The 25,793-nt window shown below is 46.6% G+C and overlaps 2 protein-coding genes across 2 annotated transcripts in view; one reads left to right on the forward strand and one right to left on the reverse strand.

Annotated features, from left to right (window-relative positions):
• Window positions 1-25,793, reverse strand: part of LOC146007459 (uncharacterized) — a 606,258-nt gene that overhangs the window by 370,314 nt on the left and 210,151 nt on the right. The gene's annotated exons all lie outside the window — the stretch shown is intronic.
• LOC146009548 (uncharacterized) overlaps window positions 1-25,793 on the forward strand; it is a 613,273-nt gene that overhangs the window by 38,467 nt on the left and 549,013 nt on the right.

Genomic DNA, 25,793 nt, shown 5'->3' on the forward strand with positions numbered 1-25,793 from the left:
AAGTTACACATATACTTTTGCATGTTAGAAAAAAACACTGACAACTTTGAACTTTAAATAACTATTTATTATTATACAAAAGAGAAAAAAAAGGTCCATAAATAAATTTTCCGCATCAATGAGGCGGTCCATTTCGGACAACATCTGCCGCATCAGGCCTCGAATTCTTAGGAGGGCCCCACGGCGACCCTCCTCTGCTTGGGCAGGATCATCTGTGGAGGAAATACAAATAGAAAAATGAGTAATGATATTCATGCATACATTTAACATAGTCAAACCTACATTTTAAACATGCACCGTGACAGGTGTGTGTGTGTGTGTGTGTGTATATATATATATATATATTATATATATATAGACACATATATCTCCTATATATTTGGCTACATCTGTCACTCAAAGTGGGTGTCTGTGTCTATAACGCTCTGTTCCTGGACTTTCCTCTTAATGTGTGATTGCCTTCATCTGTGCTGAACACCTAACCTGTTTAAAACAGGTGATGGCAATCATACATTAAGGGGAAGTCTAGAAACAGAGCATTGTGTCCCTCCTGGAGAGGGTCATGTTGGGAGGTATGTGACAGAGAACCAGCCCAGTGAGCCCACAGACAGTGCCAGACACCCACTGCCTTCCCATGTTGCCCAGCACTGCTACTCCACAGCCACCAGGTGAGCGCCCCCCTCCCGCGATTTGCGGCAAAACCTCCCCCCGCGCGCCCCCCCCCTCCCGCGATTCGCGGCAAAAACACCCGCTCCCCCGCGACCCCCCCTACCGCGATTCGCAGCAAAAACACCCCCGCGACCCCCCCTCCCGCGATTCGCTGCAAAAAGAACCCCCCCACGACTCCTCCCGCAATTCGCGGCATAACCACCACCCCGCGACCCCCCCCTCCCGCGAATCGCGACAAACCCTCCCCCGGGCCCCCCCCCCTCGATTCGCGGAAAAAACACCCCCCCGCGACCTCCCTCCCGCGATTCGCGGCAAAAATAACCCCCCCGCGACCCCCCCTTGCACGATTGGCGGCACCCCCCCTGCGACCCCCCTCCCGCGATTCGCGGCACCCCCCCCGCAATTCGCAGCAGCCCCAGGATTAAATGGCACATGCAAAACACTGACATGACCATGGTCGACAATGAAAAAGGTTGACATGAGTTTTTGAAGATTTATTTTTAATTTTTTTAATTTTTTCATATTCATTGTCATGTGTCGACATGGACACCAATGAAGTGGCACACTTATGTCAACATTTACATGTGTTGACCTTTCTGTGTTGATTTTTTCTTGTGGCGATTCGCGTCACACCCCCCCGCAACCCCCCCTCCCGCGATTCGCGGCACCCCCCGTGACCCCCCACCTCCCGCAATTCGCGGCAACCCCCCACCGGAACCCCTGTGAACCCCGCTCTCCCGCGATTCGCGGCACCCACCCCTCGCAACCCTCCCCCTCCCGCAAATCGCGGCACCCCCCCGCGATTCGCGGCAGCCCCAGGATTAAATGGCACATGCAAAACACTGGCACGGCTATGGTCGACAATGAAAAAGGTTGACATGAGTTTTTGAAGATTTATTTCATTTTTTGAATGTTTTCATATTCATTGTCATGTGTCAACATGGACACCAATGAAGTGGCACACTTATGTCAACATTTACATGTGTTGACCTTTCTGTGTTGATTTTTTCTTGTGGCGATTCGCGTCACACCCCCCCGCAACCCCCCCCTCCCGCGATTCGCGGCACCCCCCGTGACCCCCCACCTCCCGCAATTCGCGGCAACCCCCCACCGGAACCCCTGTGAACCCCGCCCTCCCGCGATTCGCGGCACCCAACCCCGCGACCCCCCCCCCTCCCGCAATTCGCGGCACCCCCCGTGATTCGCGACAGCTCCAGAATTAAATTGCACATGGAAAACACTGACATGGCTATGGTCGACAATGAAAAAGGTTGACATGAGTTTTTGAAGGTTTTTTTTTCATTTTTTAAATATTTTCATATTCATTCTCATGTGTCGACATGGACACCAATGAAGTGCCACACTTATGTCAACCTTAACATGTGTTGACCTTTCTGTGTTGATTTTTTCTTGTGGCGATTTGCATCACACCCCCCCCCACAACCCCCACTCCCGCGATTCACGGCACACACACACACACCTCCCCCGCGATTCTCGGCACCCCACCCCGTGACCCCCCCTCCCGTGATTCACGGCACACCCCCGCGACCCCCCCTCCCATGATTCGCCGCAACCCCCGCCCCGTAACCCCCCCTCCCGCGATTCGCGGCACCCACCCCCGCGACCCCCCCTCCCGCAATTCGCGGCACCCCCCCGCGATTCGCGGCAGCTCCAGAATTAAATTGCACATGGAAAACACTGACATGGCTATGGTCGACAATGAAAAAGGTTGACATGAGTTTTTTCATTTTTTTTTTCATTTTTTGAATGTTTTCATATTCATTCTCATGTGTCGACATGGACACCAATGAAGTGCCACACTTATGTCAACATTTACATGTGTTGACCTTTCTGTGTTGATTTTTTCTTGTGGCGATTCGCGTCACACCCCCCCCCACCCCCCCCGCAACCCCCACTCCCGCGATTCACGGCACACACACACACACCCCCGCGATTCTCGGCACCCCACCCCGTGATCCCCCCTCCCGTGATTCACGGCACACCCCCCGCGACCCCCCCTACCATGATTCGCCGCAACCCCCACCCCCGTAACCCACCTCCCGCGATTTGCGGCAACCCACCCCGCGACCCCCCTCCCGAGATTTTCTGCAATCCCTCCCCTCCCGCGATTCGCAGCATCCACCCCCCCCACAACCCCGCCTCCTGCAATTCGCGGCACCCCCCGCGACCCCCCCTCCTGCAATTCGCGGCACCCTCCGCGACCCCCCCTCCCGCGATTCGCGGACACCTAAGTTGCAATACAGGGCATCTTTCATACAATTCTAACCATATTTCTCATATACAAACGTTCACAAATTAAGGGGGCGCAGCCCCTTACGACGGTGTGAAGAGCGCCCGTAGGGCGCGATGAATCACCTAGTAACTATATATATATGACACATACACTTATACATACATACATGCATACATACTACATGTAAAGCCTGATTTTGGCCCTCTACCCTTTACTCTGTAGAACACCTCACAGTCATACTGCTTTGGTTGAGGTGCGTCCCCTTCCTAAGGCTATCTACAAAGTCCGTTAAATTTGTTGTAGATAGCCTTAGGAAGGGGGCGTGGAATTGTTCTAAACAAGTACATTAGTTTGGGCAGTAGCATCATCTTAACTGCGGCTATGCGGCCCACCCATGAGACCTCCTGCTTTATCCATTCTTTCGTAAGCTGCTCAAATGCTCTATACAGGGGCTCATAATTGCAGACAAGCAAATCCGACTCTTTGGAGAGGTTAACCCCCAGATATTTCAGCGATTTGGATTGCCAGGCGTATTTGTACGCATTAGTTAGGCGTTTAAGTATGGTGTCTGGAATATTAAATGGAAGGGTCTCAGTCTTAGTGGTGTTTGATTTGTAGTAAGAGATTTTGGAATATAGTTCCAGGACTATGTGCACCTGGGGTAAAGAGGTTTCTGGCTCGAGAAGGCACAGGAGGATGTCATCCGCGAATAAGCAGATCTTATGGGATAGGCCTCCTATTACTGGTCCAGCGATCACATTCACTGATCTAAGGCGCTCAGCCAGAGGTTCAATCGCAAGGGCAAAAATCAATGGGGATAGTGGGCAGCCTTGGCGGGTGCCATTGGAAATAATGAATTTAGATAGAGATCCATTGGCAAAAACTCTAGTGGTCGGAGAGGAGTATAGGGCCAAATTAGTCAAGAAATTTATCTTCAAATCCAAATCGACGCAAGGTCGTCTGCATATAGTCCCAGTGAAGCCTATCAAAGGCCTTCTCTGCGTCGAGGGACAAGGCCAATAGGAGCAGTTGCTGGGCTTGACAGTATTCAATAATATTAATAACTCTACGGGTATTGTCTGACGCCTGTCTACCTAGTACAAAACCCACCTGGTCTGGGTTAATCAGATCTAGTAGTAGGGGAGAGAGCCGGATTGCTATCATTTTGGCCAATAATTTAATGTCAATCTCTGACTTTCAGATTCTCACACCCCTGATTACATTTGTCCCTGGTCGTAGAGTATAAGCTAAGAGACCTGGCGGAGCCACTACATTAGGGGATGGTAAACCATTTCAGTTTTCTGTGTGCAAGAAATGTTCACAGAGATCTTTGTGCACAGTACAGAAGTCATACAGGTGTGGATCTGTTTTATGCTTTGAGCGTGAGAAATGTTTTCTACAAAAATCATTATTACACATCAAGGAATTTACAGGTAAGAAGTACTTTACATGTTCGGAGTGTGAGAAATGTTTTACACAGAAATTATATCAGGGGGAGGGTATAGTAAGAAACCTTAAACTAATAAATGAGTGTAGAATAGAGGGCAAAGACAGCTACATTGTGGAGGAAGTTAGGAAGAAGGGAACAAGGTATACGGAAGGAGAGACACAGCCAAATACAAATATTGTCCATGCTACTGATTTATCGTTTTAGGAACCTTCTGCAACAGGTAACATGACAAGGGCAAAGGGAAAACGAGATCTGAAATGCCTTTATCTGAATGCTAGGAGTGTAACTGGTAAAATGGGGGATCTAGAGACCTTAGTTTTGGGTTTTAGCATGGGGAAGGATACCTGTGCACTAGTACCAATCCCATTATAATTATCAATTGTCAACAGTAATTGTAAAGAATCCACAGTATTGGCATTTGAGTTCCTGGGCCCTGATAAATGATGTGGAGGTTCTCCGCTGATAGTAACTAAAGGTATAAAGGAAAGAATAAAAAAGGCGCTCTCTGTTTGGGGGCACGCTTATTAAACCGGAACGTATAATTATATATGTACAACAGTTAGGGAACAGGCGCTCCTCCGGTGTAAGGGAGAATATAAAGCACAATCCGGGGCTAATTTCACCCAACCCAAAAGAAGGTATAAGCACAAGAGTCCTTTTGGTAATATTTATTTATAGTCCTTAATGCGCACTGCACCGTGGATCTTCAGTGGTTTCTCAACATAAGCCAACGCGTTTTGTCCTTACGGATTTCATCAGGGGTCATCAATTTCTAAAACTTGTACACAACACATGGTTCACGTACAGGGTACACTTATGCTGTAAATTGATAATGTGCAACCAACATTTTATATATATATATATATATATATATATATTCATACATATACATAAAAATGAAGAATAGGAAGGAGGTGGTAGGTGATGAGAGTCCATACAGGTGATAGGAATAATTTGAGTTAGAATTTTGCAGGTATCTACCAAACATACCTCTGATTATAGTGGTTCATTATGTAGAATATCCACTTAGAGGCAAACATGAGTGAGAGGACCAAGCGAATAAAAAGGTCCTGTGTAGGAATAATTCTGTCACGGTTTAGTGATACTTACGTGAGTATATTGGTAAGTGGATGACTGATTATAGCATACATACCCTGGAACAAACCAATTTATGTAACAGGTTGTCAATGGAGGTACCTATACAATACAATATAATGAGCCAATAAATCCTATAGCTAATGTTCCAGTATCACATTTCAATAAGAAAAATATAAACACATAGGGGGAAATTTACTAAGAATATGATTTTTCGTATTAGTAATAGGAATGCATACGGCTGTTGCAGCCGTATGCAAATTCGTGTTCCACAGGATAATTTACAAAGCAGTCAAATACGACTGCTATGAAAACCCCCGATTTCGTATTAGCGGCTGTATATACCGCCGCTAATACGAATTCGTATAGTAGCCAGTCTGCACGGATCAGTCAGATCTGTGCAGGCTGCAGTGTGTAAAAAAAAAAATAGAAAAGTGTATAAATAAAAAAAACGTGTGGGGTCCCTACCCTCACAGCCGTAACCAACACCAGGCACACATAGTATCAAACCGATCAAGGACATTTACATAGTCAACGGTTAAAGAATAAGGGAGAGAGCATCCAAAGAAAAAGGGAAAAGAGGGGCGGAGTGATGCAAGATACATTATACAATAGTATTCGCTCCTATATACATCCCATTGGTTCAGACAGTACAATCAGGGGGGGGGGGACGACTTCTGATTTAGCAAACTCTATCCTATGGTTTCTATGAAACTGAAGAAGAAAGTGGGGAGTGTGAGCTGTCAATTGGGAGGTGATGTGATTGGGAGGTCATGTGATGGGGAGGTGGTGTGATGGGAAGGTGATGTGATGGGGAGGTCATGTGATGAGCAGGTCATGTGATGGGGAGGTCATGTGACGGGGAGGTGGTGTGATGGGAAGGTGGTGTGATGGGGAGGTGGTGTGATGGGGAGGTCATGTGATGGGGAGGTGGTGTGATGGGAAGGTGATGTGATGGGGAGGTCATGTGATGAGGAGGTCATGTGATGGGGAGGTCATGTGACGGGGAGGTGGTGTGACGGGGAGGTGGTGTGATGGGGAGGTGGTGTGATGGGGAGGTCATGTGATGGGGAGGTGGTGTGATGGGGAGGTGGTGTGATGGGGAGGTCATGTGATTGGGAGGTCATGTGATGGGGAGGTTATGTGATTGGGAGGATTGGATAAGGTCGGTGGATTTGTATATAAACCATTTAGCCCATTTATGTTTGGTAAGAGAAGAAGGAGGGTTGTATGGGCTGGGAGTGACGTGTTTGTGGATCTTGGCTTCTATAGCTTGAATGGAGGGATAATTGGAGTTTTCCATTGCTGGGCTATAGCGGCTTTAGATGCAATAAGTATATGGCCGAGGATATAGCCATCTGCTTTGACTACATATGGATCTGAATAGTGAAATAAAGCTATCAAGGGTCTCAGGGGGACACGATAGCCTAGTACATTCACAATTACATTAAAAATTGCTGTCCAAAGTATCTGAATGTGGAAGCAGGTCCAAAAAATATGTAGGATGTTCCCAGTCTGTCCGCATCCCCTCCAACAGGAGGGAGAGGCTTCAGGCCAGATCTTGTGTAAAGGCGGAAGTACAAGGCAAGGCGAACTACGCTGAGAGTCTGGAGGTTGCCAAGCAATGGTACGCAAGCCGGGTGAAGTGACATACATCAGGCCGGAGAACACGTCAGGCACACAGCAAGTAGCCGCCCACTCGAACACCGGAAGCCCACGTAGCGGGACTTCTGGCGGGATGACACACACAAGGGGTAGTGGAGTAGCGGCTCTTACTATTTGGGAGGAGGGAGGCTGCCGCAATGTGTCCCCTTCGCTGCCTCTGTCACTGCCACCGTGCTCCACTGCCGCTGGTCCCATGCATGGGGCCAGCGCATGCGCTGTAACTTCATACATACTGCACATGCGATGGCCCAAGGCTTGATCGGGTTCCGGCACATGCGCAGTGTGGTCCGCAGTACTGCACATGCGAAGAACCCATTTTGCGGGCTGCCGCGCATTTGCGCAGAGAGAGGCATCCCGGAGGGAGGGAACACCTCCCGATGGGATGCCTTGAGTGACTGGCAGGTCGGACTTCCAATAGGAAGTCACTGCCAGTCACAGTGAAGCCAGAGCTGTCTCACAGACTGCATCTGGCTTCACTTTAGGCAGAGACAGTGGCGGATTTTACCTGGGGGGGAGGGCTGCAGCCCATAGGTAAAAACCACCACTGGATGCGCGCCTGTTCCTGGTCACTCCCCACACTTCCCTATTTAAGGTAGGATGGTTTTATGTATTTGTATCACACCTTGAAAAAGAGGCGCCAAGCCTCGAAACGTTGGACACTTTTTGTGAATACAAGTTTGATTTTTCATCACAAACCTGTGAGTGCCGTGGTTCTTTCCAGCATATCGACATCCATTTACCAAAGGCACCACGGTCTAAGGAGCCATAGGAGGAGTGCCGGCCACCCACATCCAGTATATATATATATATATATATATATATATATATATATATACACACACACACCTATTGCTGACTATACACATATATACATGTACACTATACAGTATATTCACATTCAAACTAATACACAATATACACACTTTAATATTAGTACCGGAAAGTCCAGTGCAGCCAAGTCAGTGCATGATGCTCCGGAGCTGAATGTCTGCCTCTCCAGCCTAAGCTGTGTGCCTGCAGCCTGTTGCTCCGGAGCTGACATCTGCCTGTCCAGCTCCTGCTGTGTGCCTGCAGCCTGTTGCTCCGGAGCTGACATCTGCCTGTCCAGCTCCTGCTGTGTGCCTGCAGCCTGTTGCTCCGGAGCTGAACGTCTGCCTCTCCAGCTCCTGCTGTGTGCCTGCAGCCTGTTGCTCCAGAGCTGAACGTCTGCCTCTCCAGCTCCTGCTGTGTGCCTTCAGCCTGTTGCTCCAGAGCTGAACATCTGCCTCTCCAGCTCCTGCTGTGTGCCTGCAGCTTGTTGCTCCGGAGCTGAACGTCTGCCTCTCCAGCTCCTGCTGTGTGCCTGCAGCCTGTTGTTACAGGGCTGAACGTCTGCCTCTCCAGGACCTGCTGTGTGCCTGCAGCCTGTTGCTCCAGAGCTGAACGTCTGCCTCTCCAGCTCCTGCTGTGTGCCTGCAGACTGTTGCCCCGGAGCTGAACGTCTGCCTCCCCAGCTTCTGCTTTTTGCCGGCAGCCTGTTGTTCCAGGGCTGAGTGGAGGTCAACGCCTGCTTCTCCCACACCCATACCTCCCCTCCACCAGTTTATTCATACAAATGACATGTTATACAGTGCCGGGGTCACGTTCCCCATAGTATCACTTACTTTCTTTGTATTCCGAGCACAATTCTCTAAACTAACAGCAATTCCCCTTTTTATTCTGTTGAGCTGTATTATTGGTAATATTTTTGCTTCTATATTTTTGTAGTTTTTCAAATACATAAATAGTAAGCGAAAAAAAGGAGATCATCATAGGCCCATTAACCAATATCAATGGAAAAAGTTTTACGGAGGATAAGGGAAAAGCAGAACTGTTAAATGAGTTCTTCTCATCAGTGTTTACTAAGGGAGAGCAGACTGTGGAACGCACACATACCACAAATGGGACGAACAAGCTGGATCTCAATATTGATTTCACCACCGAGGAAATAATATTCAGCAAAATAAAAACAAATAAATCACCAGGGCCAGATGGGATTCATCCTAGGGTACTAATGGAATTAAGGGAGGAACTAACGACCCTTCTTTATTACATCTTTGATAATTCACTATCATCAGGTAAGGTACCAAAAGAATGGAGAATAGCAGAGGTAGTGCCAATATTCAAAAAAGGAAAAAAGGAGGATCCAGCTAATTACAAACCTGTGAGTTTAACATCAATATTGGGTAAACTATTTAAAGGATTTTTAAGGGATGGTATCCAGAAATATTTACACCTTCATAGTTTACTCAGTAATAACCAGCATGGGTTAGTGAAAAATCATTCATGCCAAACTAATTTACTAGGTTTCTATTAGGAGGTTAGCAAAAATCTTGATAATGGAAACCCTGTAGATGTGATCTTCCTAGATTTTGCTAAAGCCTTCGACACAGTACCACACAAGAGGTTGATACATAAAATGGAGGACATGGGATTAGGGGCAAATATCTGTAGATGGGTAGGGAACTGGCTGTGAAATAGAGAACAAAGAGTGGTCGTGAACAGCGCCGTATCAAATATGATACCAGTACTAAGTGGAGTGCCGCAGGGTTCGGTTCTAGGGCCCATTTTATATAACATTTTTATCAACGATATAGGGATGGGGTTACTCAGCAATGTATCCATTTTTGCTGATGATACAATACTGAGCAGAGTTATTAAATCATCAGAAGATGTCACCACGTTCCAAAATGATCTTGACAATCTAGATGAGTGGGCAAAAAAGTGGAAGATGAGGTTCAATGTGAACAAATGCAAGGTCATGCACCTTGGGAGACATAACCAGTGTGCTAGTTATAACCTAAGCGGGGAGGATTTGGGTAACTCAGTACTCGAAAAGGATCTAGGAGTCCAAATAGACAACAAACTGGGGTGTAGTGCTCAATGTAATATAGCAACAAAAAAGGCCAACAGAATTCTAGCATGTATATAAAGTAATTATTCTTGAGGTTATTTTCAAATAATGTCAGGGGTCTTCATATCCCTGAAAAACGATCTCCCTACTTCACACATTACATGTTGATAGGGTGGATGTTGCCTTCCTACAAGAAACCCACTTCAGAAAGGGGGCTGCACCACGCTTATCCTCCAGATATTATCCAATAGGTTATTTTAACAACTGTTCGAGTGCCAAGGCTAGAGGGGTTGCCATCCTATTCTCCAACCAATTACAACTTCCAAGAGACCCCCAATAGGTGATGGTAGAGGCCTTCTTGTGAAGGTAACCGTAGCTTCCCAACGATGTCACTTTGTACCTACCCAATCAGGGCCAGACTCGATTCCTCCGCTTAGCCCTAGAAACTATAGAGCCACATATTGAGGGGGTGCTGGTAGTGGGTGGGGACTTTAACTGGGCTTCGGAACCTGTTATAGACACATCTGCAGGGGCCCCCCGCTCTTCTCTCAGAGAAGCACGGCGATTTCGGTCAATTCTACGTGACTTTCAGTTAATAGATACATGGAGACTGCTACATTCAGCAGAGAGAGATTACACATTCTATTCCCCTCCCGACAACACATATTCTCCTATAATTTTTTTCTGTGTGAACCACTCCCATTTGGAGCTTCTGAAGGCGGCTTCAATTGGCCAGAATACGGGCTCCGATCATGCTCCCATCACCGTAACTTTACGTATACGACACCATTCACCTCGGAAATGGCATTGGAGGTTCAATGAGCAACTGCTCACGGACTCCTACTGTAAGTCCCAGCTTATGAGATGTAGAGATGAATACACTGCCTCCAATGTGACTCCTGATGTCTCCCGCCTCGGTGTGGGAGGCCCACAAATGTGTGATTAGAGGCCACTGGATTCAGCTGGGATCTTTCCGTAAAAAACAAAGAACAGAATGTAGAGACGCTCTGTTATCCAAGATAAGACTTTTGGAATTGTCACATGAAGATAACAGACACCCTGACACACTTGTGCAGTTGCAGACTGCTAGAACCGCACTTACCGCCCTGTTAGATGAGGGAGTTAGAAGAGCGTACAGGTGCTGCAGACACGCTCCTTACAGATGGGGGGGTAAGCCGGGTAAGACGCTGGCGAGAGCCCTCAGAGCACAGAGATCTCTGATATATATCGAGAAAATGAAAGATTCCTCTGGGGCCCTGTGTTCAACCCACACAGAAATTGCAGATATTTTCTCTAGATACTACTCCGAATGATATAACCGCACTCAGAAGCGTTCAGACGCGGCTCGAGTAGATCACGTCTCAGCGATTCACCAATTTCTAGAGTCTATAGACTTTCCAACTCTCCCTGAGGCAGTGACATCGGCTCTGGAAGCTCCTTTTACGGAAGCTGAGCTACTGGGAGCTATTAAGTCCTCTCCCAATGGGAAAAGTCCGGGGGCCTGACGGTTTCCCCTATTTCCTACTACAAAACATTCCAAGAGCGTCTACTCCCCTTACTGCTGCGAGCGTGTAACGCGGTGTCAGATACAACGCAGTTCTCAGGCCAATCACTAACAGCGCATATTACTGTTATTCCCAAGGAGGGGAAGGACCCATGTTTGCCGGCTAGCTGCAGACCCATCTCCCTCCTAAATGTAGATGTTAAACTCTATGCTAAGCTGGTGGCGAGCCGGCTTAGACCGCAGCTTCCGACCCTGATCCATTCATTAACAATTTTTTTTTATAAAATGCGTTGGAAAAGCCATCTGGGCCTGGAGCCTTTGCACTAGGGAGGGATTTAATTACCTTTATAATTTCTTCATCTGACCATTTTGCATTAAGAGTTACTAAGTCTTCTGGGGAGACCTTGGGGAAATTCAGGTCCTCTAGAAAGGAGGTTATTAGCGTTGGGGTAGGTTGGGGAGTTGTCGCGTCCGTGTTGAGGTTATATAAATTTTTATAGAATTTAGCAAATGTTGCTGCTATGTCAGGAGGGTTAAGAAGTTTCTTTCCTTCCTGTGTCTGTATAAGTTTAATTCTATTTCTAGTTTGGCGGAGTCGGAGCTTATGTGCTAAGAATTTGCCTGATTTGTTACCCAGGGAGTAGAATTTCTGTTGGAGTTTGGAGTACGCATACTTCATGCGATTTAGAAACAGTTTTTGAAGTTGATTGCGGATAGATACTATTTCCCGTTTCAGGGCCCTAGAAGGGAGAGATCTGTTAAGGGACTCAGCCTGAAGTAGTTTCATCTCCAACTCCTCTTGGTTTTCTAATCGTTGTTTCTTTAATCTGGCTCCGGTTTGGATGAAAACCCCCCTAAGGACTGCTTTTAAAGCACACCAATGGGTAGGAATGGAGGTGTCAGATGTATGGTTAAGTTCTAGATACGTGGAAAGGGTATGTGAGATAGATACTAAGGTCTCGGGAGAGTCTAAGATGTAATCTGGAAGTCTCCATGGTTTGGGGAAAAATTGGGAGGGGTTGGAGCTCCACGTCCATGTCACTGCCGAGTGGTCAGACCATGTAATCGGCACAATACATGCTTTAGCGGTATGTTGCAATGACCATTTATCTGCTAGGATTAGGTCTATGCGTGAATACGAATTGTGGACGTGCGAAAAAAAGGTATAGTCTTTTGTGGAGGGGGAGTGTGTTCTCCATACGTCATAGAAGTCAAACTCATTCAGAAGGCGGCTGAGTGTAGGAGTCGTACGGGACTTCTGGGGAGGTCTGGGAGGGGCTTGGGATTTATCAAGTTTTTCGTCTAATATCAGGTTAAAGTCGCCCATAACAACTACCCGTCCCTTACGGACCTGTTGTATTGTCTCAAAGAGTTTTCGTAAGAAAGCAATTTGGTTTGAGTTCGGGGCATAGAGTGAGACCAGAGTAATTTCCACGTCATCCAATTTCCCCACTAAGATCAGGTATCTCCCTTCTTTGTCAGAGTATTGGGACCCTTCTACGAAATGCACAGAGTTATGAAAAAGGAGTGCTACGCCATTTCTCTTAGCAGGGCCATTTAAAAAGTAGCCTGTGGGATACCTAGTGTTGTGGAACTTGGGAGGGGCAGAGGCCAGGAAGTGGGTTTCCTGGAGAGCAATTACTTTGGCACGTTCGGCATGGAAGGTGTCTAAAGCCTGTCGTCTTTTGTTTGGGGAATTTAGGCCGTGGACGTTTAGTGACAGGAACTTAACCATTGGGAGGGAGATATCGAGTTAGTCTTGATCTAATGAAGGGTGGATGCAAGTTGGATCCCATAGTTGGGGGGAGGTAGGGAGGGTGGGAGAGCATGGGGGGGGGTAAAGCAGAACAGGGATAGGGAAACAGAATAAGCCCTGAGATTAGGGCCACTGTGTTTGCCACATGGAGAGGGTGGTGGCAAAACAAAGACCATTGGGGGGGTGTCCTCCAATGGGTCTCACACAACTTAATGTGGGTAATTAACAGATAAGAACCATTAACAACATTGCTAAACAAGCTTTGGGAGCCTCGATCAACGACACAGCCCCTAAATGCAATAGAACTATTACGCAAAGGCTACTATTAACTGTGGAAATAAACATGTATCAACATAGTTATAACAAGCATGTTAGTCCAGTGTGCTGGTGGGCGGCTGCCACCCCCAGGCGAGGATAACTACTCAGCCCATGGGGGAGGCAGGCGGCCCCAGCGGGACCACAGGAACAAAGTATAGGACACAATACCCTCACTATATTAGATATGCGGACAGTGGGGGTTTCTTACAATCAGGTCGGAGATACTGGAGCCAGCGCTGTAGCTTTCGCTTGAGGGATCGGGATGTCCCACTCTTCAAGTAGTTTCAAACCGGCTTCAAATGAGGAGATTACGAACGTGGAGGAGTCATATCGGACAATTAATTTGACCGGAAAACCCCACCTGTACTGGATGTCATTGTCTCTGAGAGCCGTGGTAATTGGGCGATATGAGCGTCTCTTGTCCAGGGTGAATTGGGAGAAGTCGGGGTAGATTTGAATGCCTCCCAAGGTGTCGGAGGAGTCCGCGTCTCTAGCTGCTTTGAGGATATTTTCCTTCACGTGAAAGAAGTGGACTCTAAGTAGGACATCACGGGGAAAGGAGGTGGAGTAGCCGCTTCGTAGTTTCGGCAAGCGGTGGACCCGATCAATGATCAGGTCTTGTGGGGAGGCTGACGGGAGAAGCTTCTGAAATAGTTTGGTGACATAGTCCCTTAATTCTAAAGGCGCCACTGAGTCGGGGATCCCCCTTATCTTGAGGTTGTTCCTCCTTGACCTATCTTCGATATCCGCGATCTTTTCACGGAGGTAGGCCACTTCATTTTGGGTCTCCGCGTGAGATGAGAGCAGGTTGTTGTGAGATGTTACTAACTCCTGCATGTTATCCTCCAGATGTTCAGTGCGACTTGAGATGCTCACTATATCAGCTCTGAGGGACTGCATGGACGAGTCCAGGCCTGTGAGGATATCAGTACGGAAGGCTGAGAGCATTTTAAGCATCGTGTGGGTCGTTAGAGGAGCTTGAGGATCAATGTCCGCCCCCAAGTCCGCTGGGATATCAGAAGGTGGGGTACTGGTCGTAGTTGAGGGGGTGGTGGGGCGCACGGAATTGCCCGAGGAGGCTCCCCGACTTGTGGGCGTGTTTTTTGGGAATTGTATAAGTGCAGGAATCTTGGAGGTCCTGCCTCCTTTTTTCCCCGGCATTATAATGATGCTGTATAGACAAAGGCAAAATGTAGGGGTGCCGGTCCCACAGGGGGGAAGGAGCTGGGACTTGTCGGGTTAGTTGAAGTATTATAGAGGCTCCACAGAAAGTACAGGATTTAAACACCCATGTTGTAGGGGATGCTGGTTATGGTGTGAGACCCATTTAGGTAATTGGGATTAGAGAGCCATTAGGTGGGAGAGACTTCTGTCAGTCTGATCACCTGTAGAGAAGAAGCCCGGCCTGCGGCGCTGTTCATATAAGGACATATGGGGCACGTGCCCTCAAGGAGATGGCAAGGGGCTGTAGGTGACCCGTGCTGGGGCCCCCGGTGGCGCTATGTGGGACTGTGGGCAGTTCCTGCTGTTTGGATGTGCACTGCTCCAGCCCACGTTCACTTTTTATATTTATTTATTTATTTATTAATATGGGTGTGTGTGCCACAGTTGGTAGGGGGGACTGGGCTGCTGCTAGGGCAGGGCTGGGGTCCCTCACTTAGCCCCACAGCGCCCAGGCACCAGCCAGGGTCCTGCTGTGCTAGTGCTGTGTGTGCAGCCTCCGCACACACGCTTCCAAGATGGCCGCCGGGTCAGTGGAAGGAGAGAGGCGCCGGAGTTCCACGCTCCCCACGGCGTGCTGGTAGCAGCAGGTCAGAGGGGGGATGTCTGGGGAGGGAGGGGAGAGCACCGCTGACCTTGCTGTGCCGAGCGGCACCTCCTGGAGTCCCGATATCGCCGCTCGCGGGTCCCGGAGCTCAGGAGCCGGATGCTGGAGGAAATTGAGTCCCCGGCTTGATTGAGGTACAGGCCGCAACCCGCAGGGCAGGATTACTCCTACCCCCGGCTCCGCAGCGCTGTTCACCTCTGATCGGGGGGTCCCCCAGGACAGGGGCTTGTGTCTCTAGCGCAGTGGGGCAGTCTGGGGCTGTGGTTCTGTATTTTTTGGGGTGATTCGAGCAGGAGCCCAGGCTGTGTCCGTCCTGTCTCTCCAAGCGCTAGGCCACGCCCCCCGACCCTGATCCATTCAGACCAGGTGGGCTTTGTCCCGGGAAGGGAAGCAAGGGACAATACGATAAAGATAATTGATCTGATTTCTCATGCGACCTCCACTAACACCCCAATGGTCCTCCTGTCAACCGATGCGGAAAAAGCATTTAACAGGATTGATTGGGACTTTATGGTGTCCTGAACCGGTTAGGCCTGGGGGTTATGGCGCTATACAAAGCCCCATCAGCATTGGTGAGGGTAACTGGAATATTATGCAGTACAATTCACATTAAGTACGGAACTCGGTAGGGATGCCCCCTCTCGCCACTTGTATTTGTTCTATGTATAGAGGCGCTGGCAAGAGCGATAAGGGCTAATCCAGAGATCTCCGGTATCCGGGTGGGGAGGCGGGAACACCGCCTGGCACTTTCTGCAAACGATCTCCTGGCAGTCATTACAAACCCGAGGGTCTCTCTCCCGAATCTTATGCAAGAATTTGATCGATTCAATGAATTATCGAATTTCAAGATTAACTATTCTAAATCTACTGCCCTAAATGTCACTGCCTCGGAGGAGACGATCTCTGCCCTCTCTGCTTCCTTTCCATTTAAATGGCATCAATTGCAGTATCTGGGGGTACAGATTTCCAATAAATTAGAAAAACTATTCTCCCTAAATTTTTAGCCCCATATTACATAAAATACGTGGGGACCTGACTAAATGGCTCCCATTGAAACTTACCTGGTTAGGTCGCATAAATGTTATCAAAATGAATATACTTCCCAGACTCCTTTATTTATTTCAGACATTACCGATCGCTCTCCCCCTGCGATTTCTCTCTACAATACATAATATTGTCCGGGACTTTGTTTGGGGAGGACGGAAACTGAGATTTAAACACCAGATTTTATTTAGAGATAAGATACAAGGCGCTAGGCAACTTCCTTTGATCTCGGCCTACTACCAAGTATCCCTGCTTAGCAGGGTGATGGAGTGGTCACGAGAATCGTCGGATAAACAATGGGTGGCTATTGAATCCAACTCTGCAGGGATGCAACTCAAATATATACCTTGGTCCCCGGCAGTGGGAAATGTTACTCACCCACTAGTAGGCCCAACTTTAAAACTATGGACAAAGCTGAGGGTGAAATTAAAAATCACTTCTATAGCATCTTCATTGACACCTATTGTTCATAATCCCAACTTCCGCCCTGGCTCCTCGGGACAAATGTCGCCTTGGATGTCGGCTGGGGTCACCACAATACACCATCTGTTCTCCTCTGGGGCATACATATCTTTTTGAGTCACTAATAGAGAAAACAGGCCTGAATAATTCGGACTATTGGTTTTACCTTCAAATTGGACATTTCATCACGTCACTAGGAGGTCTTCTAGTATTGGGCAGGGTGTTTACACTGTGTGAGAGGAGGTGCTCCCAACAACAGCCACCCACACACGTGATATCCAATATCTATCAGCTACTTCTGTCTGCTCTTATGCCCCCTCTATCAGCTACTTCTGTCTGCTCTTATGCCCCCTGAGCCATCAGACCAGGAGACCTGGGAGAAGGATTTTGCCTCCAAAAAGATCCAAATGAATTGGGATAATACATATCAGGCCACTAGCGCATGTTCGGCCAGTCTAGAAGTAGTTGAGACCCAATATAAGTTACTGACTAGATGGTACCGCTGCCCAAGTATTTTACATAAATCTTGCAAGGGGGTGTCCCCTCTTTTCTGGAGATGCGGACAGGAACGGGGCACTCTGATCCACATATGGTGGGATTGCCATTCGATAATACCATTTTGGAATGATATAAAGAAGTTGGCCATAGAAATACTGGGCCACCCTGTCCCTACCGGTCCTGATTTTTGGCTCTGATCGCATTGGGACATACCCATATCCAAGTACAAAAAAATCTACTTAGACATATGAATAATGCAGCTAGGGCGGTGCTTCCAGTCCATTGGCATTCAAAGGCTCCCCCTACACTGTGGGAATGGTGCCAGCGCATGGACTTCTACACGGCAATGGACAATATCTATTATTCCACTCCTGAGAAATTCCCTACATATGTGGGATGCGTGGCTAGAATTCAAAATGACCCCTCATGTAAAAACGTAATACCTATTAGCTCATAAGAAAACCACCTCACTGGGGGAGACTTGGGTGGGATCTGGCCTTCTGCTAAGCTGGACAATGCCAAGACCCATCCGAAAGCTGGATAGGGGACTAGAACACCTCGCTACAAACTCGCCCCCCCCCCCTCCTTCCCTTCTTCCTTGTCTTTTACTATTTCTGTTAAAATTTATGACAGTTATTATACCCTGATGTCATGACACTGTGGATGATAATGTTTTTGCACTTGATTTTCGTCCATGTGATTTGTTGCCATGCTAGATCACCAATATGTTCTCCTGGATTATTTGACATACACTGTTTCTGTTATTGATTGATGGAAAACACTTTTTTGAAAATAAAGAATTTATTAAAAAAAAAAAAAAAAGTAATTATGCCTCTGTACAAAGCATTGGTGAGACCGCACCTCGAGTACGGAGTGCAGTTCTGGGCCCCACACTATAAAAAGGACATCATAGAATTAGAAAAAATCCAAAGAACAGCAACAAAGCTTATTAGGGGAATGGAGAATTTAAGCTACGAGGCGGGATTAAGCAATGTGGGACTATTTACACTAGAGAAGAGAAGTTTAAGGGGGGACATGTTCAACATGTACAAATACATCAAGGGCCAATATAAGGAACTGTCAAACACCCTTTTTACGGCTAGAAAGGAATGTAGGATGCGAGGGCACGAGTTTAGATTAGAAGAAAAAAACATTTTGTTCATCTAGAACAGGGGTGGCCAACCCGCGGCTCGCGAGCCTTATGTAGCTTTTCATTTCGTGATGTGCGGCTCCGGCTGTCCAGCAGCAATCACATTGAGTGCCGGTATCTGGGACGCGGCTGAACTTGTATGTAGTGAACCGGCCGGCCCCCGCTCTCCGGCGCCATTTACAGGCTCCTGCCTTATAGAGAAGGCATCTCCGGCTCCTGGCCTCCTGCTTCAGATCTACCTGCCATCCTGAGACCTCCTGGTCCTCTTCCCCCCCCAGGGCCCTGGTAAGTTGGGCACTATTAAGTTGTTTAAACAAAAAAATGTTTTTGATGTAATATATATATATATATATACACACACACACACACACACACATTTATCTATTATATAATAGATGTACAATACAGATAGATAGATAGATCACACACACACAGATAAAGGCAGTTTCATCTGTCTGGCCGGCGTACCATATCTTTCCATTTCGGCGCGCCATTCGCCAAGATGGGGACGCACAAGTGTCTCACATGCAAGCGTGTCCCTTTATCGGCGGACAGCACACCGCGAAGGAAAGATATGGCGCAACGGGCAGCAACTGGTTCCATAACATTACAATAGTTTAGCACAACTGCCGTGATGCCCTCCCAGGGATAGAGATACATTCATTTGTTTCCCAGTGTGCTGGGAGTAAATTCCAAAACACGTTTTAGATATTTTACAAGTTTAAATGACTACTTGCCAACAAAAGTAGTCATTTAGTAATTATTTAAACTTGTAAAATATCTAAAAAGTGTTTAGAAGTCATCACTTCTAAACCTAATGCCACACAAGGTCATTCTCCTACAAACGTGCTAAAGGCGTGAACACAAAAATGAAACATGGCCTTGTGCCAGCTAGGCCACAATCCATTTAAAAGAGGGGCGTGGCCTTTCAGGATCTAGGCCACGCCCATTTTTGCCTGGAATCGGCTCTTAGACTTACCATACCATATTTTTTGGCTCTTTACCTCTGACTGGTTGGCCACTCCTGATCTAGAAGAAAAAAATTCTTTACGGTCACAGCAGTCAAACTTTGGAACTCTCTTCCTGGAGAAGTGGTGTCGGCAGACACAATAAATACGTTTAAAATAAGGTTGGATAAACATTTATTGGTTAAAAATGTCCATGGGTACAAATAAGAAACATAATCTGTCTTTAAAATATCAGAACGTGCTATACAACAAGGGATAAACTATTACAAACCTAGGTTGAACTAGATGGACACAAGTCTTTATTCAGCCTCACCTACTATGTAACTATGCAGTATTTTGTTCTGACCTTGACGTGACCACTGTGTATGGTTTCTGATTGCTGTGTAATAAACAGGAAATGGTTTCTCACCTGTGTGACTTCTCTTATGTCATACAAGACCTGATTTATCTGCAGAACATAGAAATGGTTTCTCACCTGTGTGGCGTCTTTGATGCCTAACAAGATCTGATTTCCGTATAAAACATTTTCCACACTCAGAACATGGAAATGGTTTCTCACCTGTGTGACTTCTCTGATGTAAAACAAGATTTGATTTCCGTATAAAACATTTTCCACACTCAAAACATGGAAATGGTTTCTCACCTGTGTGACTTCTCTGATGTAAAACAAGATTTGATTTCCGTATAAAACATTTTCCACACTCAGAACATGGAAATGGTTTCTCACCTGTGTGAGTTCTCTGATGAATAACAAGATCTGATTTCTGTGTAAAACATTTTCCACACTCAGAACATGGAAATGGTTTCTCACCTGTGTGACTTTTCTGATGTATAAGAAGAACTGATTTACGTGCAAAACATTTTCCACACTCAGAACATGGAAGAAGTTTCTCACCTGTGTGACTTCTCTGATGAATAACAAATTCTGATCTTTGTGTAAAACATTTCCCACACTCAGAACATAGAAATGGTTTCTCACCTGTGTGAATTCTCTGATGTTTAACAAGAGCTGATTTCTCTGTAAAACATTTTCCACACTCAGAACATGGAAATGGTTTCTCACCTGTGTGAATTCTCTGATGTAAAACAAGATTTGATTTCTGTGTAAAACATTTTCCACACTGAGAGCAAGGAAATGGCTTTTTACCTGTGTGAATTCTCTGATGTTTAACAAGAGCTGATTTCTCTGTAAAACATTTTCCACACTCAGAACATGGAAATGGTTTCTCACCTGTGTGAGTTCTCTGATGTGTAACAAGAGCTGATTTCTGTGTAAAACATTTTCCACACTCAGAACATGGAAATAGTTTCTCACCTGTGTGACCTCTCTGATGAATAACAAGTTCTGATTTCTGTGTAAAACATTTTCCACACTCAGAACATGGAAATAGTTCCTCACCTGTGTGACCTCTCTGATGTATAACAAGATTTGATTTCCGTACAAAACATTTTCCACACTCAGAACATGGAAATGGTTTCTCACCTGTGTGACTTCTCTGATGTATAACAAGATGTGATTTTCTTCCAAAACATTTTCCACACTCAGAACATGGAAATAGTTTCTCACCTGTGTGACCTCTCTGATGTATAACAAGATGTGATTTTCTTCCAAAACATTTTCCACACGCAGAACATGGAAATGGTTTCTCACCTGTGTGACTTCTCTGATGTAGAACAAGATTTGATTTCCATGCAAAACATTTTCCACACTCAGAACATGGAAATGGTTTCTCACCTGTGTGAATTCTCTGATGTAAAACAAGATGTGCTTTCTGTGTAAAACATTTTGCACACTGAGAGCAAGGAAATGGCTTTTCACCTGTGTGAATTCTCTGATGTGTAACAAGAGCTGATTTGCAAGTAAAACATTTCCCACACTCAGAACATGGAAAGCCTGTATCCGCTGTATGACCTGTACTGTGTGTAACAATGGCAGAGTTATTAGAAGTAAAGTCCCCTTGAGTTGAAGGATCAGATGATGAAGTTGCACTATAAAGCCCTGGATGTATATCTGAGATAATGGTGTTTTCTCCTGGAAAATCTCGTATGATGGAATCTTCTATTTTAATGTCTGGAACGATATGCTTCCTTCTGTCTTCCTCTGCCGGGAATTATATAAATTGTACAGATATAAAACATTGATCTTACACTGAGGAGCAGATTGTCAGTGTATCAGTCATTTTGATACTTGTGTAGTTTCAATGGTGCCACTAAATCGCATGCGATTTACTATCCAGTTCATATCCCCACTATCCACTAGGGCGTGGAGTTGACTTTATATAGTGTGGCGAGCGCAGCGAGCCACGTGAGGGGACACGGATTATGCTACTTGTGCTGTGGCATTTGCATGCAATTCCGTGGAATACAGTCCGTGTCCGCTCGCCACGCTTCGGGCTCGGTGGCTCGCCACAATATATAAAATCGAATCCACGCCCTAGTGGATAGTGGGGATATGAACTGGATAATAAATCACATGCAATTTAGTGGAGCCGTGAAACTACACAAGTACCGTCATTTCTAAACACTTTATTACAATTCTAAATGTACTTACAGCAAATCTGACTGTTGGTGAAAAGAGAAAATAAATCAACTTGTACAGACCCGCCTTAATAATGCACAATGCAACCACCCAGTCACTGTGACATCACCAACAGAACAGCAGCCATTGGCCTGTAACATTTCCCTGCCATCGTCACAGGACTGGAAGCCTCGTTATCAGTGATGTCCAACCCCAATGTCCACCCAAACCTGCAGACCTGCACCCATGGTAAATCCTAATTAAATGCAGGGAAGACTCTTCATATACCTTTTTGCTTCCAGAGCTATTCATTATATTCTGGATCTAACTGGTCTCTAGACCTACTCAGTGTCCCCAATCTATGTTATAGACAAGACCAGGATTCATTCCCTTCTCTTCATGGTCTGTGTACATAGGTATGGAATACATTAACTCAGTACAAACGCCTGCACATATTATATGCACAATTTCAAAAAATAACTTTTCAACCATATATAACATGACACATCATGAACACTGGCATACTTACTGAGCGTAAGGGAGGGATCGCTGTGTCACCAGGACCATATCAGAGAAAGGAAATCGAACGGTAAGTTCTTACAAAAATCCCTTTTTCTCTTTCAATGGTCCTGGTGACACAGCTCAACATTGGGACGTTCCAGAGCCGGTCCTTTGGGTGGGTACGCTCAGGTCTGCAGCTCTAATCACTGTTCGCCCGAATGATGCGTCCTCCGCGCAAACTCATGAAACCTATAGAATTTGGCAAAAGTGTGAACAGATGACCAAGTGGCGGCCATGCAAACCTGCTCAGCTGTGGCCCCATGTCGAACCGCCCAAGAGGTGGCGACCGACCTGGTGGTATGCGCATTAATCCTGGCCGGCACAGGCCTACCAACCTTAGTATATGCAAAGGCAATGACAGAACGCAACCACCGAGCAATGGTCTGCTTAGAGGCAGGCCAACCAATTTTGTGTACATCATACAAGACTAGCAAAGTGTCAGTCTTCCTGACACCCTTCACCCTGTCCACATAAATGCGCAAGGCGCGCACAACATCCAAATTCCTCAATTTGTCCCTTTTCCTTGAACCCTCTGGGGGTTGAAACACAGGTAGAAATATCTCCTGATTTAAATGAAAAGCAGAGAATACTTTTGGCAAAAATTGGGGTACTGTTCGAAGAACAGCCCTGTCATCATGAAATATAAGGAAGGGAGACTTGCAGGACAATGCTCCCAACTCCGATACTCTCTTTGCTGACGCAACCGCCAACAAAAATACAAGCTTCCATGTAAGGAACTTAAGGTCAGCCGACCTCAACGGCTCAAAAGGCGCCTTTTGAAGACACTCCAGAACCAGAGATAAATCCCATGGAGCCACTGGTTGTTTGTAGGGAGGTTTCAATCGAGAAACCCCCTGCAGGAAGGTCTGCACCTTCAGTAACAATGCTATCCTTTTCTGGAAATAAATTGACAAGGCCGAGATCTGTACCTTGAGTGACTGAAGGCTTAACCCAGATGAGAAGCCAAAAACTCCAGCAATTTAGACAATCGAAATCGCGATGTTTGCGACTTCTGCCTTTCACACCACCTAATATAGGTCTTTGTTGTCGGTTGAAAGTAATAACTCAAGCGACCAGGTTCTAGGATACAATGTGTTAAATATGGAGACTGACACAGGACATTTCAAAACAAAGATAAACATTTATTTAAGCTACAATAATAAAAACATGCAAATAAGTAACAAGTTAATACTCAGCTTTTATCTCAGATGTTTTAAGATCTGTCCTGGATGGTTGTCATCAGTAGTTTAAAAAATAAAAGTCCAGTCATCCCCAGGGTCCCTCTTAGTATGTAACTGTACTGAGTTACTACACTGGGGTGCATTAGAAGTCTGTGTCCGCTGCAGACAGACCTAGATTTCAGGAACCTCTGCCATGTATGTCTCTGGCCTTTATACCCATCCTGCAGCAAATATCCTAGTTTTGTAAGATATTGCTTACTGGATGTAGCAGTCTGTTCACATGATATAAATTATCCCAAAATGACACGATTCCCGTTCACATAGTTATTGGACACAATAGCCCATACAGCTTACTAGACAGTTTCCATCAGACATACTGATAGCAGGAACATATATTACTTACTGTCAGCTTGCCTAAACACTGGCTACACTTCCCACTCCCTATATCTTCCACACCAGGTCAAGTGTAAAAGACAGCTGGCACTTAGAATGGAACTATATTTCTAACTGGTGCCTATATGTCTGTAAAAGCACTAATCCTAATAAAAAGTACATTTATATAGCAATGAAGTTATACAGATACAAAATGGAGGTTATACATGACAAAATGGCGTCCAAAAAGTAGTAAAAAATATCACCCTATACAGTCTTCCAGACCCTATAATAGTTTGCAGAAGACACTGACTTCCTAGCTTTCACCATGGTGTTAACCACAGCCTCCGAGAATCCCTTGTTCTTCAAGATGGTGGTCTCAACAGCCAAGCCGTCAAATTTAGCCGAGCTGAATCCAGGTGATTGAACGGCCCTTGGTTTAACAGGTCTGACCTCAGAGGTAGACGCCACTAGTCCACAGACAATCTCTGAAGCCTGGAATACCAGGACCTCCTTGGCCAATCTGGGGCCACTAGAATCACCGGAATTGCCTGGGCCTGGACTTTTTTCAATACTCTCGCCAGCATTGGAAACGGCGGGAAGACATAAAGCAGATTCCCCTTCCAGGGGATGGTCATAGCATCCACTGCTTCTGCCAGTGGATCTCTCGTCCTGGCATAGAACCTGGGCACCTGATGATTGAACCTTGATGCCATCAGGTCCACATCCGGAGTTCCCCACTTCAATGTAATCTGAAGAAATACCTGTGGGTTCAGGCTCCATTCCCCTTCCAGCAGCTCCTCCCTGCTCAGGAAGTCGGCCTCTATATTCTCCACCCCTGGGATGAATATCGCTGACAACGCTGGAACATTCACCTCCGCCCACAGAAAAATCCGGGAAACCTCCCACATGGCCAGCTTGCTGCGTGTGCCTCCCTGATGATTCAAGTACGCCACAGCCGTGGCGTTGTCGGTCTGAATCCTCAAAGGAAGACCCTGCAATCTTTCTCCTGCCAAAGATATCACCTTCCACACAGGCCGCAGTTCCAGGATATTGATCGGCAAGGCAGACTCCTCCGAGGTCCATAAGCCCTGCAGGCGCAGGTCCAAACCCACTGCCCCCCAGCCCCTGAGACTGGCGTCGGTAGTGACTACCAGCCAGTCCCAGGACTGCAGAGACCGACCCCACTGAAGGGAATCCACCTCCATCCACCATTGCAGGGAAGACCCTGTTTCTGGAGACAACACTATGTGCTCTAACTTCATGGTCTGAGTATTCCCCGACCAAGATGTCAGGATGTTCCACTGGAACACTCGAGAGTGGAACCTGGCGAACTGTAACGTCTCGAAAGACGCCACCATCTTCCCCAACAGTTTGAGACACCTCCAAACCAATGGGCTCTGAGACCCGAGGATCTCCCGGACTAAGGAGGCCAGGTCCTTGGCCTTTGTCTCTGGTAGGAATACCCGATGTAGATGGGTATCCAGGACAACTCCCAGGAACTGGAGTCTCTGTGACGGCACCAACTGAGACTTTTGTAAATTTAAAAGCCAACCGTGAGCCTGCAAAAACTTGATGGCTTCTGCCAAGTGACTCTGTAACCTTTCCTCCGACTCTGCTTTGAACAG

Source organism: Crinia signifera, chromosome 6, assembly GCF_055691185.1.
Source record: "Crinia signifera chromosome 6, ASM5569118v1, whole genome shotgun sequence".
Classification (NCBI taxonomy): domain Eukaryota; kingdom Metazoa; phylum Chordata; class Amphibia; order Anura; family Myobatrachidae; genus Crinia; species Crinia signifera.